We start from the raw sequence: 15,163 nt of genomic DNA, 5'->3' as shown, positions 1-15,163 counted from the left end.
CTTTTTATATACTTTTTGAAATCTTGATACAGTTTTGTCACACAAGGGAAGCCATTGAGATTGCCAGTATGCTATGCACAGAATGGTAACAATGTGCTGTTTGGGGCTCAGGACAATTTGACAGCAGTCCTTGTGGTTTGGCGTCAACAAGGAGATAGTGAGGGTCCTGCCTGCATGGTGATGGGTCTTATGGGGTTGGGTTGATGTCCTCTCTGGAGTACTGAAGAGAAATATGTTAGCCATTTCTTCACTCTTCTTGGGAAGTAGCCTTGCCAGGGGCCATGTGGGAGATGTTTGGGTCATATGAGCATCCGAGAAAGGGCTCCAGACTGCCTGATATTTCAAGTGCAAGGAAGAGATTGTAAATCATGCATTCCAACTGGAATATGCCCCACAGATGTTTGCAGTGGGAAGGGTTGTAATCTGCCACAGTGCAGAGATGTATCATCTTTTAGCCAGCATTGACAATATTGGTCAATTTGTTGCAGAGAGGTTGCAGTTGTTAATTTGTAGACCCAGCAGGCAAAAGCTCCATGACAAGGATACCCCTTATTCCCTCCTCTTCTTTGCTCTGTCTAAACAGCCCATGCCATTAAGCAGCTGAGTGGTGTCAGACATTTGTGGAGTTGAAGCTGGAGGAGTTGATGTGCTGATTATCTGTTACTTTATGCAACTAACTTCCAATTCACTCCCCAACGTCACCTTTAAAAGAAATTAAGGAATTCATCCAGCTCTTGGGATGCAAGCTTAACTATTCCAAAATGGAGGGCATGTCCCACACACAGGACGTCCACAAGACCTGCGCATATGTGTGGGCAGAGTCTGGCTTCGAATATCAGCAACTCTGTTACTTACTGACTGGCACAAAAAAACCTTCCGTCCCCACCAGCAACCTAGCTAGCTAACACACTGAGCTAAGCAAATGGAACAACTTGCCCATCTTGGTCCTGGGAAAGGCAAGTGAATGTACTCCTCTACCTCCACTATCAGTTTTAGCTGCTAGCAATTAGGGTCCCAGTCTAGCAATTAGGAGTAAATATGTCTAACGCATGGCAACGCACAGACCTGATGTAAATGTTTTTTTTGTGTTTGCTTGTTAACTGCTTGTTAAGTAACAATTAAAATGAAACATACAGATTTGCTCAGGATTTACTTCATTCCCATATTGTGGTAATTCGTGCCTTTCCAAACTAGTGTGAAAGTACCAGAGGGAGATGGCAGAGTTCCAGTACTGAGCAGAGCAGGAAATATTAGCTAAAGGAAGAGTCTTTCATTGAACTCCGCAGCATGTGCGTCACTTTGACCCTTTCAGGGCTAGAGAGTTTGGAGGAGGAGGCGAAATAGCAACAGCAGGAAACCATAGCCTGGGGAGTTCAAAGCCACAGTAGTAGACTTTCAAGTCTTGGTACTACCCAACGCAATGTAAGTATGGCTGATGTATCACCCTCATGGACAAGATAGCGTAAGGAGTTTGTGCCTTGACAAGGATATGATCTTAGACCTATCTTAGCTCCTATTGCCAGAGCTGCAGCCACGAAGCAAAATCCAGATGGCACTCTCTGTGGAAGCGGCAGTCATATTCTGTAACACTTCAAGGCAACAGCAGGAGATATAACTCGGATCAGTCAGTTTGAAGTTTGATGAGTGTTTAAGCAGAGGTGGCAGTAAACAAAGCAAGCAGGATACCGCGCTGTATTGCTAAGCAAGTTTAGTTCAAATACTGAGGATTTAGAGTAATTGGACAGGCCAAGTTGAAACACAGGTCCATTTTAGCAGCACCTTAATATGTTGTGTGTTACATAATTGTGTATATTCTCGTCCTTATAGAACAGTATATCATCTGACTTAATAGATATACTTAACAAACCAACTTCCCTTCTCGATATGCCACAATGTCCTTCAGAATATAGGACTGGGATCCAGGTTACTTAATCCCTTTAGGATCTTAAATATGTCAATAAAATCACCTCAGTGCTACTTTTTATCTACAGTAAACAACCTTAGTATCTATAGACTTTCCTCATAGAGCAGATGTTCAATCCCATTTATCAGTTTCATTGCCCTTCTTTGTTATCTCTCCAAGGCCACAATGTTCTCAGGGGCTTGAACTGCTTTGTACAAATGAATCATCACTTTATGGGAATTGTGCTCTGGTCCTTGAACTATAAATCCCTAAATCCTCTTTTCCTTTTTTACCACTGCTGCTGACTATGCTGATGGTTTAAGATTTTTTTTCCCACTAAAACCCTAGACCCCTCCCTTATTTGGAGGGGAAAGTTGAGTGTAAGCCCTTCATCAGAACACAATTTTGGCAGGAGAGCTTCCGTGAAGGACTGGTGGATCTACTATGTGTTTCCAGCATTTTCTGTTTTCATTTCAGACTTTCTACGTCAGCAGTTTGATCCCCCAATTTCCCTCAGTTTCTTACTTTTTCCTTGTGTAGGCCTCTCTGATGCTTTTTCACCATCTTAGCTAATTGTTGCATGTTCTTTTGCTTTTTTAAAAATATCTTTCCATTGCCTCACTGAGATGGTCTTTTATATCATCTAAGAGTTTTCTATTAAGCAGTTTGCACATCATTCAGCGCATCAACTTGCTCTCTGTGATTGCACTAACGGTTGTTTCTCCTTCATATTTTCCCCACAGCCCCATTAAAAGTCTCTCATATCTTTCCATTTTTAGTTCTGTGTTGGAGCTTAAATCATTTAAAGGGACAGGCAGCAAGTAGAAATGATGTTCTTGTGGGTTGTTCTTGAAGAGTTTCTCTGCAGGACATTTTTTTTTGCAAACATTTTTTGTCCACTCAGTTGCTGACTATGTCGCCAGTTCTTTAGTTTGCTACCAGAAATCCCTCGATATTGGTGTTTATTGAGGAAGGAAAGCATCAACAGAGAGCATCCAGCAGGTGAGAGGGCATCAGAAGAGAACTGTGCCTCTACTCGTTATTGTTACTGTCAAACTCAGAGATCCAAAGCTACCTGGGTTTTCCTCCCATCTCTTCTTTTAAATTGGCACTACATTCACTTCTCTCCAGTCCCTTGGCACAACTACCATTTCAGAAATTCCCTAAAAATATCCATCAGGATGTGACCAATAACACTTGCTATTTCCTTGAATACTCTTCTGAAATCTGCCAGGTTCGGGTGATTTCGTATCTCAGTACTCTGTGGACAATTTCTATATCTATCAATTTTTCTTTTACTTGCCCTTTAAATTCTAACCCTGCATGGGAAAGTCAGTCCTCAGATTCATTTGTAAACATTGGTACAGTGAAGTCAAAGGAATCTGCCATTCCTTGACCATTTGTTATGTTGTCCCTGGAGGGGTTTTCCCTGTTTCATTTGTCACCTGTTTTCTCCAAAAATATTTAAAGAAACCTTTCACATTCTTTAAAAAAAATATTTGTTGCAATCATCTGTTTTGGCTCTCCCAATCAATTTCTTTACCTCTTTCTATTTTTCCTATACTCATCCCCTGCAGTTCTATTTTTAGTGCAAGACCTTTTTTCATCTTTTATTCCCTGCATTACTCCTCTTGTTGTCCATGTTGTTTTCCTTCCTCCTCTACTCAATGAAAGGCATTTATGTTGTTGTCCCCTAATAGGTCTTTGAATATATTCCATTTTGTCCACTGTACCTCCTCCTTTGAACAGTTTACAACAATTTGCCATTCTTAATTCCTTCCTTATCCCCCTAAAGTCTGGTTTCCAGGAATTACTCCTTCTTTCTGTCTTAAGTCTAATTTTAAGCTCCACTATATTGTGTTATCTGACTTTAACATTATCTATCATTTCCCACCAATTGCATAATCGCAAGTCTAATATTGCTCCCCCTCTTCTTAAGTTTCCATGACTATTTGAGTCATGCACCAGTCCAGAAATGGTTATGATCTGGGCATGCTCCAATTACTTCTTCACATGTCCAACAGAAAGGCCCAATTCCATAGGCAAGCTGACGTTCCCTAGAAAGTGAAACTAGGTTTATCTGCAAAGTAATCTGGGATAGCTGGCCATAGGGTACTGAGAAGGTGTGCACCAGAAAGCGCGGTTCAGATATCGTCAACAAGTATGACATGAACTATGCTATATAAATGCACTTGTTGATTCTTTTGGGATGGATAAGTTAAAATCAGCCAAGTGGTCTGCCTCATTTTTACCTTGCAACTTCTCATATATATTTTATTGGCAGCGAACATTGTCAATGTTTTGCATAATAACCTGTATTTTGTTTTCAAAATCTTGTGTATCTTTTGTACATATGTTATTCACATCAACAGCTTAATCACCAATCACAGTAAGACCCTTCAGCCTTCTCTTTACTCTGCAACAGCTGTAGCTAGTTTTATTCACCAACCTTTACTTAACATTTGATCAGTTTTGGGCTGGAATTCAAAATGGGAGTTGCAGTTGCCCGAGTAGATAGTATTCATTGCATGGCCATTTTGATACATCTTTTTGCCTTCTATTCAGTTCTCCTTAAATACTTCTGACACCATGTAATGAAGTCATCAATTTACCGTTCCTTTTATATTTTGTGGTGTCTTTATTTCTGCTTCACAAAAGGCACAACCTCAACACCGTGTCTGAAAATTGGTTGAGTGCAGTTGTGTGCTTAACTAATATATGAGATAACCCGTTGAACCCCAGCAGCTACACAGAATGGAATGATAGCAGGTGCTTGTCTAATTTGTGCATTACATAAATATCATTAAAAGTTTACTGTGGATCAGCTGATGTCTAGGAATGCTTAAGGGTTGCTGCAGTTATAACTTGGGCTTTCAGATAAAGTTGGCATACTACTATTTGATTACATTTTGACGTGCAATGCCACAGTAGTTGTTATCTCATGTGCCCAGGCTTAATTCTGTATTGCATTTGTGAGAGATGACAATTATGTGTCACATATTCTGTGCACAAAAATAAATAGGCCTACTAACTGTCCCACATTTGGTGGTGGTCTCACACATGAGATGACAATCTCACCCCCTCCCAAATGAGGGTCACAACTCTCACCTGAGGTTCACAACCTCCCACCTGCACTGTGATAATAAATTCTGGCTTAACAGTTTGCTTTGAGTGACAGAAAAAGAGAATAGAAAGAGAAAAAAAGAGAAGGGGAATAGAGAGAAAAGGTAAGACAAATATATTAATTTCATGTTTATACTACGGTGTATGATGCAGGATTGGGTCTATTCACTTTACAAGGAAAATAGGAACCATATTTTCATTCTCTACTCATCCTCTCCATCATAAAGACCGCCTACTTCTACCTGCATAACATTGGCCCCTCTGCCTCTGCCTCAGCCCATCTGCTGCTGAAGTCCTCGTCCATATCTTTGTCAACTCCAGAGTTGACTATTCCAATGTTCAGCTGACTGACCTCCCATTCTGCACTGTCCATAAACTTGATCTAATTCAAAACTCTACTGCCAATATCCTAACTCACACCAAGTCCTGCTGACTCATCACCTCTGTGCTCGCTGACCTACATTGGCTCCCGGTCCCCCTACACCTACAATTTTAAATTCTCATCCTCATATTCAAATCCCTTCTTGGCTTCACCCCTTCCAATCTCTGTGACCTCTTCAGGCCCTACAACCCTAAAAGAACTCTGTGTTCCTCCAATTCTGGCATCATGTGCATCCCCCACTCCTTTCTCTCTGATAATGGTGGTTGTGCTTTCAGCCATCTAGTCTCTACAATCTCGAATTTCCTCTCTAAACCTGTCCTTTTCTCCACCTTAGTCTCCTTCTTTAAGACCCTTCTTAAAACATACCTTTTTGACTAGCCTTTTAGTCACCACCCCCCCACCCCCAATATCTCGTTCTTTGTCAATTTTTATCTGTTTTATGTTTCTGTGAAGCGCCTTGGTAAGTTTTTATTCATTATAAGTGCTTGGTAAATACAGGTTGTTGATATTGTGATTGGGAAGGAATGTTGCTTACAGGCCTCCAGCCACCAGTATGAAATTAATGATTGAAAATGGTTGACAAGGTCACTTTTTGAACTTTAAAAGCTTACTGTGGATCTTCACACCAGCTACGTTTATGCAAACGGGAAATTTTCATCTTCCCAACTTCTTCTAGGTAATTTCTAGCAGGTGACATGACTGGTTGAAAGCCCTTCTTCCTCTAAGAAAAAAAGGAAGAATTTGCATTTAATGGTGCCTTATCACGTCTCTCAGAAATGTTTCAAAGCACTACTTTGAACTGTAATCACTGTTGTTTTGTAGGCAAACTACGAAACCTATAGTTACCAGGTAACAAGACTTGATCACTTTGATAGCTAAAGAAAGCGACTAACTTGGAGCAGTCACGTCAGCAGTAAAAGATATTAAACTCAGCATAAGCACAGGACAGGGTCCATCTGATGAACGCAGCTTGCCACTATTAACCACATTCTTGGTACAAGGCGTTGCCTCAAGTATTTGACTGCCTCACAATTGAAAATCTCAAGTCTAGGAGTTGTCCAGTGTCAACAGCTCTGAGAAATCGCCATAGGGAACTCTGAGATGAGCTGTTCGCTTTTTCTACAGTGTTGGTGGTCTGGAATAGCATGTGATAGATGTTTACCTAGTGCCTCATCACATCCTTAGGGCATCCCAAAATACTTCACACATGAGGAATTCATTTTAAAGTGTAATCACTGTTACTATACAGGCAAACACATCAGGCAATTTCATACAGCAGTCCTACAAACAACAAATTACATGAAAAAAAGTTATTTTTGTTGGTAGTGTTGGTTGAGGACAAGACACCAGGGGGCTGATAATGCAGATCATGCCTCCCCTTCTAAACGGGCTTCTGTGTTTTAGGAGTTGGCACCTCATCTAAACATAATTCAGGGGCCTGTTGAACTAAGCGCATAACTTTTGCACAGGCTCCCAGCCCCTTTTGTGCTCGCTACCTGCATTGGGGTGCACTGACCTGGGCACCATAGGTGTGTTGTAAGCCTTAGGCTTCCATTCCCAATTTGCTGCGGGCTTCGGTGCATTGCGTGCTCTCCATTAAATTATCAACCCAGGAAAACTCTCTACTCTTAGTCTTCTTCGAACAGGGTCATTGGATCTTTTTCATCCATCTTACATTCCACTGTAAGACGGCACCTCCAACAACACAGCACTTCTTCAGTAGTGTCTGTGAATTTGCCACAATTAACCATTAAGTGGTGCCATGATAGATGGAAATTGCAAAAGGCTTTGTTTCAGGCCTGACCCAGTAAACATCTTTCCTGTCAGCAACAAGGCTTCCAATCTGGTGATGGAAACAAAGTAATACAATTTCTAGCCTGTTGAGAAAGAACCAAGGGCATCCTTCAAAGTAGTTGGATTGAAAATTAAAGGAAGTGAGGGGTATATCAGAGAAGCAGCTGCCCCAAGATGTTTAGTGCACTCAGTTTAATTGATTATTTTCTACATTATGGCAGTGAGAGAAAATTTTGTGGGGACAGTTAAGTTCTATGTGAGAATTATTGAAAAACTTTGAAAAGGGTGCTAATATTTTGAATACTTTATTACTGTAGGTTCAGAAACAGTTTTAAAGTATCAATGAAAATTTTGTATTGATCTTTATCTGCTGATTGTTTTGTTTCTGTGTAATTCTTTTCATGTAAAAAAAAAATCCGATTTATGATTTTAGCCTGAACTTTGTAGTCTGAACACATGGGGCGCTAAATTGGGCCGTGTAGCACCTGTTGTTTCGGCGCAATACGGCCTCTCTGACATCCAAGATGGTGTCTTAGATGCGCATGCACGTTTCCAGCATGACTTGCGCCGGACGCCATTTTGGTATCGGAGTTAGCGCAGGTGCAGATAACGAACACTGGAATCATGTAAAGTAGGGAGAAAATGGCTTCAATCAGTGTGCAACGCTGATTTAATGTAATAGATATCATTTTGGGACTTAACGCTCAACTCTACACATAGTCTTAACCCCGACCATCTGAATGTGTCTTACAGTGCCTGTAGGACCCCAACCAGCACTATTTAAAGGGACCATGCAGGATTTACAGGTTAATGGCAGGATTATTGCTTCTGGCTGCCGAGACATTTGTAACTGTTTTTGGAGGTCTCCCACACTTGAATACCAGGACGTGGGGACATAGCCTAACATTTAGAGCCAGGTCATGCAGGAGTGAAGTTAGGAAATGCTTCTACACGCAAAGGGTGGGAGACGTTTGGAACGCTCTTCTGCAGACGGCTGTTAATGCTAGCTCACTTGTGAATGTTAAATCTGAGATTGATAGATTTCTGTGAACCAAGGGTATTAAGGGATATGAGGCTAAGATGGGTATATGGAGTTAGGTCACAGGTCCATCATGATCTCATTGAATAGTGGAACAGGCTCAAGGGGCTAAATGCCACTGCCACTTGCTGCCTCTTGATATGTGCCACATTCCCCTGCAAGAAAGTGCGACATATGTCTGGGTTATGTGCCTGTCATGATTGAATAGCTAGTGCGTGTGGCCTGTGAGTTGTGGGTGGGCGGCTTGAAAGAGTGGTAATGTGTAAGGGTGAGAGGAAGCATCTGGTTGTAAGAGTTGAGTACTGATGGAAAGAGTTTGTTGGTATGTGGGTGATGGGGGGTGTAGTGTGTGGTGCAGTTGGTAGGAGACACCACTTGACAGTTGACCTCACTCACCTTGACCATTCATGTCAAAGCATTGAACTTCTTCCTGCACTGCATCCATGTTCATGATGCTGTGTGCCTGGCGTTGACTTTGTCCCCCGGTGCCTCCCACTGCCTTTTGAATATATGTCTGGAGGGCCTCTTGTTACCCCCCTCCCCCCCTTTGCGGATATAGGATGCTCCTCCTTCTGACAACCTCTTGCACCAAGGTCTCTAGTGCATCAGCAGAGAACCTTGGTGCACGCACTCACGTAGGCCTGGTACCAACTCAGATCAGCAGATTGGTGAGGTATGGCGTGTAGATTGGAGGATGTGGGATTTAGTAGTGTGCAACCTTTATTCAATGTTTTAACTTAACTTATCAGTGTGTAAACATAAGGATGGGACCTGCATCTGTGTTTTACATGTGTGATGTCTGATCTCCGTTCAGACTCCGTGCAGACAGCAGACTGTTATTTTCAGCAAATAACAGGTACCAGCTACCTTTAAGAGATTTCTAAGAAACATTCTCCCTTTAAGAGATTGAGCTTCCCCTGTTGGTGCAAATTGCAAATTGCATCGATTCCACATGCAAGGCCCGGAATGGAACGCTGAATGCAGGTGAGTCCTCCTACCGGCCGAAACTTGTGTCCTGCCTATGCAGGGGTCACTGGGCTCGGGGTGATAGCACTTCACGCTACCTGCGCCCAAAAACGGCCCTTATCCAGTTTTTCCCCCATGATGCTTATTGGCCTGTCAAAGGGATCAGAGTGTACTGTCAGCATTTCATATGACTTCCAGGGCATGATAATTGAGTTGTGAAAAGCCAGCTGAGTAACACAATGTCCAAGTAAGTGTCTGTTGAGAGAAGGAGAAGAACTGAGTTTGGACTAAGCAGTAAATGGTGGTGGTGACTGTGTTTTGAGTGTTCCAGTATAACTGAGGCAGTGTGAAGATTGGGCTGGTAGGGCTATTTTTAAAATTAAGCAATTAAACTGCAAAGTTAATTCAATTAAATGGATAGTGCAATTTGAATCAAAGGAATGGCTAAAAGAGGGGATAATGAAACACCTGAATAGGTATGGTATGGTTAGAGAGATTCAACATGAACTTATTGTAGTGAGAATCCCTACGTGGTCAGTTTTCGGTAAAATATTAAGACGCCTACGTGGCAAAGAAGCAGAATGCAAAATGGTTAGAAAGGGTTAATTAGTTAGTAACTGAGATTGGTACAGGTGGCCTGGCCTCCTGCTGGGCCATATGTTTGCGTAGTCAGCAGGTTTGCATTGTCTCATCAATGTAGAGTCTTTGATGTGATTCAAGGACTGGTCTGAATGTCTCCATGTTTATGGCAGATCAATATAGGTAACGAGCTTAGCCAAAGTTGAAAGACATTCCAGGTTGGGAGATAAGGAACAGAAGGAACAGGGAAGAACATTCCAAGTTGGAAGGTGAGGAAGTATCCCCTTTGATGTCTAACAGCAACATGGTCAGCACATGGACGATCTATGATTGGCCGGCAATAATGTAACCTCGCATGGCAACCTGTGCCCGGCTTATGATTGGTGTTGACTCTTGTGTTAATGATGTTCCAACCCCTATCGATCTGTATAAAGGTATGAGTTTTTGTCTTTGTCTTTGTCTCCTTATTCTGTCAGAATCGTTCGGATTCTCTCAGGAATCTGAATTGAAGCTACAGACTAAGACCTGCTATTAAAGTTGTGATGAACTTTAAAATGTATTCGACTTCAGTTTTTACTGAACCAGACTGAGGGGAAAGAATCCAGATCGTCAGTAGCGCGGTCTTGCCTAACAAATTCATTGGAGTTCATCGAATAAATGATGAAGCCCCTTGACAATGGAATTTCTGTGGATTTGATACATTTCGATTTCAGCATGGCTTTAGATATCATGCCATTAGTCCACATGGTAGGAAGACAGGAAATAGGTAGATTTAAAGCAAAGTGAGCTGTGTTGATATGGCAAGGGATGACTATCAGGTAGCACAGGAATCAATGCTGGGGCCATCCCTGTTTGTTTGTGTAAATGATTTGGAGCTGGGGACAGAAAGAAATCGGATCCAGTTTGTAGATGACACCAAATTGTGGGGGTCAAATAATAGAAAACCAAACACAAAAAGATCTGGATAGGTTGGTAAAGTGGAACATGGGATTTACAGTGGACAAATGCAAGGTAATGAGACTGAAGAAGGGAAGCTAAATGGTCCTGACCAATAGTTATCCCTCAACCAACATCACTAATACAGATTATATGGTCATTATTATATTGCTGTTTGTGGGACCTTGCTGTGCACAAATTGGCTACAGTGTTTCCTACATTACAACAGTGACTACACTTCAAAAGTACTTAATTGACTGTAAAGCATTTTGGGATGTCCTAAGGTTGTGAAAGATGCTATACAAATACAAGTTCTTTTTTTTTACTTTTTAGACTATAGGACACAACGCAAGAGATCTGGGGCTATTGGCGGAGAGCTCACTGAAACAGCACAATGTACAGTAGCAGCTAGAATAAAGCTAACGGGGTCTTGGGATCTATGACCGGAGCAATAGAGCACAAATCGTAGGAAGTGATAATGAGTCCTTACAAGACACTAGTAAGGTCACACAAGGCACACAGTTCTGCTCATTGCATTGCAACAAAGCTGTCCAGGCAATAGAAGCAATACAAAAGAGGGCAACCAAACTATTACCTAGCTTAAGGCACTTGAGCTAAGAGGAAAGGTTAAAGAATCTGAGATACTTTACTTTGGAGAAGCAAAGGCTTACTTAGGGAAATATTACTCAAGTTTTCATGACTCTTAGGGGAAAAGATAAATTGAACCATGATAATATGTTCAAGGTTGCCACAAACTCTAGAACTAAGAGAAAGGGGCTCAAGCTTAAAAAATGGAATTGCACAGATAGTTTAGATTTAACTATTTTACATTGAGACTGATGAGTGTGTGGAATGGACTTTTACAGGAAGGTAATGGAAGCACATAGTGTGGAAAGAATTATGGGAAAAATGGATAGATACTAGAGGGAGTGGTTATTTGAGAGCTATTACCTTTTGGGATAGTCCAGACGAGCTGGATAGTTTTTTCCAGTCTTGTATTTTCCTATGTTTCTATGTAACCCAGTGGTGCAAGGGTACATTGTTAGCCCTGAGGCATGCCATTCCCATGCACCAGATGCTTTAGATTGTAAGTTCCAGCTCATAAGAAATACGGGTTCACTTATAGGAACTGCACCCAGGCAAGAACATGAATATAGAGATTTGGGAGAAGGCCTGAATTATAACAGTAATGATAGGGCTAAAAATTTGCTCCCATGTGCAGGGTGCAGAGTGAACGGAGAACTGGAATCTTTAGCTTTGCACCTGTTTTGCTGGGTGTACAGAGGTGGGGAACAGGATCTCCTGGACAGGAGTATAAACATGCAGATTAACTGATTAACCCTAGCCCCAGGTTTTACAATGCAGCTACAATGGGGGGATAGAAGGCTTGCGCTAACCTGTGGCACGAATCTCATTATTCTTTTTATTTGGAGGTATGTCCTTATTGCCCCAGGGATTCCATTGTGTTGCTCCATTGGCCAGAAGCTGGAGCTAAGCACATTGCTGTAGGCGCACAGCCATTGCAAGTAGTTTTAAAACTGTCCCTCCCAACCATCTGGGGAGGTTGTTCCTTGATTTTGGTCCGGTTTTGGTTTCTTTGCATTGCACCATTGCTTGTTTCTTTTGGGTTACATCAATTTGTTCCCTTCTTGTTAGGTTTCAACTTTACTGCTTTACTACCATTATCAGTACCGTCACTCAAGACTCTTTGCCTGACATGGGCTGCCCTCCCCGCCCCTTGGATCGCCCTTTCTTGCCTCAGCACAATAGACAGCACAAAATGCCCAGTTTCAAACTGTGCCACCACCAGGAAGTGCAGGTGCCGTTATAAAGAGCTGCACCTGCATGTTTATACTCCTGCCCAGGAGATCCTGCTCCCCCACCTCTGTACACCCAGCATAGGATGCAAATTACATTGGGAATGTACTAGCACCAGGTAAATGGACCTCCGGCGCACCGTGGCTGCAATGTGTACCATCCACTGGTTTCTTCGACAGCACTTCCCAAACCTGTGACCTCTACCACCTAGAAGAACAAGGGCAGCAGGCACATGGGAACACCACCTGCACGTTCCCCTCCAAGTCACACACCATCCCGAATTGGAAATATATCGCCATTCCTTCATCGTCGTTGGGTCAAAATCCTGGAACTCCCTACCTAACAGCACTGTGGGAGAACCTTCACCAAACGGACTGCAGCGGTTCAAGAAGCCGGCTCACCATCACCTGGGCAATAAATGCTGACCTCGCCAGTGATGCCCACATCCCATGAACGAATGAAAAATAAATGGGGGGAGGGGGCAGCAGAAAACTGGGGGAAGTGCCCTCTGTACACTGCTAACGTGCATTTGCGCAAATGTGCTAGCGCCACCAATGTGCCCATGATGGAATTTCAGCCGCATTATGATCACTTGTATACAAGAATGGTATGGTGGTATTGTGCATTTTCTAAAAGGATTATATACCTATTGTGTGCACTTACTGGACAATTGAACCAGGGTTAATAGCAGATGCAATAGATGAAGGTTTGCTGGAACAGGAGACCCAGAAACCCACCAAGGCTTTTTCAACAGTACCTCCCAGGCTCACGACCTCTGCCACTTAGCAGGACAAGGGCAGCAGGTGCATGGGAACGCCACCACCTCCAAGTTCCTCTTCAAGTCACACCCCATTCAGACTTGGAGATATGTTGCTGTTCCTTTATCGTCGCTGGGTCAATACCCTGGTACTCCCTACCTAATAGCACTGTGAGAGCATCTTCACCACACAGACTGCAGCGGTTCAAGAAGAAGGCCCACCACCACCTTCTCAAGGGGCAACTAGGGATGGGCAATAAATACTGGTCCTGCTAGCAATGGCCATATCCTGAGAATGAATGAATAAAACAAAATACTGTAGGTGGTTCCTTTTGTTTGTTCTATCTACATTGTTCCAGGCAAGTTGAGTATTAATGTTATTGCCCTACATGTTAAAGCAAGGAAAGTGGGGTAGATCAGAGAAGATTCAAAGGGCGAGAGGATTTGGTTAAAAGGCAGCAAGTTGAGTACCTGAGAGATGTTTTTTTGGTGTACTTAAGGTTGGAGTTTTTGATTCCTTTCAAAAACTGACCTTCTTTATCTACCTATTCACTAGGGTCAGTTCTGCCGATTGTGCCTTTTCAATCCTGGGCATTACATCATGCAGGATTCGATAGTAACAGAAGGCTTTCTCATAATGAGCTTTCCAATGTAGTTGTGCCAAGAGAAGTTGCACTATGCATCAGTATCGATCTGACAGAGGCCTGTCCTACGTATATGACCTACCAAATAGACACCACAGAAACTATTCCCACACGAGACAAGAAAAGGATTTCTGAAAACTCTCTGCTTTGAGTGATGAATAAATATGTCTCATGCTGTTGAGATACATTGAATAATTCAATAATTAGAGCAATCACTGTCAGCTGCAAAATTCCCTAAAAGCTATTAGATAAACACAAAGCATATTTATTGTCCCCCTGGGCATGTCACAGACATCTTTAGGTTAACAGACTAAAGCAGTGGGAAGTTCTCTGTCAGGTGCAGGTAAACACAGGTGTTCTGCACGCTTTGCTCGTGGATGTTCTGGAGTCTTTATCTGCTCAGTTATCCATTTTATGCAATGAATCTAATACAGCTGTCCTCCTTGTATTCTTCACTACATCACTTGACAACCATAATCAGACCAAAAACCATGGTATTTTGTGCCTTCACTCCAGCACTACAATATTCATCAATGATCAGCTGTGCTTTATAAATCACTGCGGACGGATTACATGCAAATAGCATCATAATGCATTTGAAATCTATTTGAGTGCGGCTCAGTGAGCTTATGTAAAATCCTTTTTACCTCAGTATCTGGAAATGTAAACAAACCCAGTTCTTGTGAATTGCAAAGGAACACAAGTGTTAGAGAAATAATGATACATGCATTGTAATAGCACAACCAGAGCCTCACTGTAAATAAGAAATCAATAGCTTAGCCTGGAAAATGAATTAAATGAATAAACATGCACAAGTACACTGTGTAATCATGCAGCGATATTTGAATTCTGGAGCAAGATCCATATACAGTGGCTTCTTATTAGTCTCAATAGCAATTTGACTTTTCTGCCAAACCTGCTCTCGAAGGCAATAGACACTCTACAGGGAGGTGCTTTGAATGTGAAGCATTCTTCCTTTTACATCCCAGCTATATAATTGATCAAAAATTTCCTACCTGCTCAGGGAAATCATTATTAACATTGCTACACCATACCACTGAGGAGGCTAACATTTCACGTTGAGCGGAGGCTTTGATTCATACTCAGTTTGTTGTCAATCAAGGGGCTCCATCAGTGAGCACCTGCTTTGACTCAACAGGGACTGACATTTTTTTTTTACTCCTGGATGCTGATTCAAAGCTGTCAGTCATTAAATAACTCA

The 15,163-nt window shown here is 42.2% G+C and overlaps 1 long non-coding RNA gene across 6 annotated transcripts in view; it reads left to right on the top strand.

Moving 5' to 3' along the window:
- The window catches only part of LOC137301872 (uncharacterized), a 135,494-nt gene that overhangs the window by 67,251 nt on the left and 53,080 nt on the right, over positions 1 to 15,163 (top strand). For 5 of the 6 annotated variants that reach the window (XR_010958378.1, XR_010958375.1, XR_010958379.1 and 2 more), the window contains exon 4: positions 5,065 to 5,130. The exons of the other annotated variant lie outside the window; for it this stretch is intronic. This is a non-coding gene — a long non-coding RNA (uncharacterized lncRNA). The remainder of the gene's footprint in view (positions 1 to 5,064; positions 5,131 to 15,163) is intronic. 6 annotated transcript variants of the gene reach the window in all.

Source organism: Heptranchias perlo, chromosome 34 (genome assembly GCF_035084215.1).
Source record: "Heptranchias perlo isolate sHepPer1 chromosome 34, sHepPer1.hap1, whole genome shotgun sequence".
Lineage (NCBI taxonomy): Eukaryota > Metazoa > Chordata > Chondrichthyes > Hexanchiformes > Hexanchidae > Heptranchias > Heptranchias perlo.
Note: the sequence above shows the minus strand (reverse complement) of the source record. Positions and strands in the feature narration are given on the sequence as shown.